The 1,243-nt window shown below is 39.1% G+C and overlaps 1 non-coding gene across 1 annotated transcript; it reads right to left on the bottom strand.

The window, feature by feature from the left end:
- Window positions 1-590: 590 nt before the first annotated feature.
- TRNAT-GGU (transfer RNA threonine (anticodon GGU)) lies at window positions 591-662 on the bottom strand. The gene has a single exon. It is a non-coding gene; the product is annotated as a tRNA-Thr (tRNA).
- Window positions 663-1,243: the final 581 nt, after the last annotated feature.

Raw genomic sequence — 1,243 nt, 5'->3', positions numbered from 1 at the left:
TGAAAGTTCTTTATCAAATTTTCTATCTGCCCCCTCCTTGTTCTTTCTGAGTCAGGGCAAGCATTACTGCAGGCTCCTAGAGGTAAGAGCAGTGGCAGACTTACTTCTGGTTCACTCTTGTTTCAGTTTATTGCGGCTAGGGTCTCCTATTGAACTCCTCACCTTTGGCTCTCAAAATGAAATCCTTATTTTGCAACTTCGTTTTGTAATTTGCAGAACGCTTTTAGGGCAAAAGCAGCAAAAAGTACCCTGCTTACCTTTCGGGCTCCTTGATTTCTCTAAAATTTTCACCTGATTCTTACAATTTTGTCAACTTTTTTGATGCTTTTATGAAGTTTTAAAAGCAATATTTTATCTAGAAATCATAGCTGTTTTTGTAAGAATTGTTCCAGGTAATATGATCTACCACAGCAGAAACTAGAAGCGCTCTTTTTTGTTTGTTTGTTTTCCAGATTTACTCAGGGGAGGTCAAAAACTATCTTCTAAATGTAGAAACAAATTTTACAAAACTTTTAAAAAGTAAGATATAACATACACACACCAAAGTGCACAAATCTTTGGCTTGTTGTTTTATTTTGTTTTTTCCTTAATGGAGGCACTGGGGATTGAACCCAGGACCTCGTGCACACCAGGCATGTGCTGTACCACTGAGCTATACCCCCTACCCCAAGTGCACAAATCTTAAGTGTACAGCTTGATTAATTTTACCTATGTCTACACCCGTGTTACATACACAACCCAGATCAATACATAAGACGTTTCCAACACTTAGAAGAAGTCCCTCTCATGTCCTCAGTCAGTATCCCACAACCCAAGGGTAACTACTATTCTGACTGCTGGAACTATAGATTAGTTTTGCCAAAAGGAAAAAAAATTAAAAAGAAAAAACCTAAATATTTCTAAAAATTTAGTTACCTAAGTACAGTGGAGTTTTCTCAGGCTTTGATTGGTGGCCAAAGCCTCCTACTTGCAATCCCAAGCTTATCCTGTTTCTTGTCTAGCTTCCCTTCTTCACATATCTAAGTTTAGATGAACACCAATGACCCAGTTATTAATTTATTGATTCTTGGCTCCAAACCTAACCTTTTTCCCACTTTGTAGTACTGGAGCCGGTCTCTGCAAACCCTATTTTCTGCTTTGACAGCTGGCTCCTTGATAGGCTCTGCCAATAGGGGGCGCCAGAGGACTTTCTTGCTTCTTGTTTGCTTATTTGTTTCTTCTTCCCACTGCTGCTATGGGCTTG

The sequence above is a fragment of the Camelus bactrianus genome, chromosome X (genome assembly GCF_048773025.1).
Source record: "Camelus bactrianus isolate YW-2024 breed Bactrian camel chromosome X, ASM4877302v1, whole genome shotgun sequence".
Taxonomy (NCBI): domain Eukaryota; kingdom Metazoa; phylum Chordata; class Mammalia; order Artiodactyla; family Camelidae; genus Camelus; species Camelus bactrianus.
This window is presented reverse-complemented; position numbering and strand designations above follow the sequence as displayed.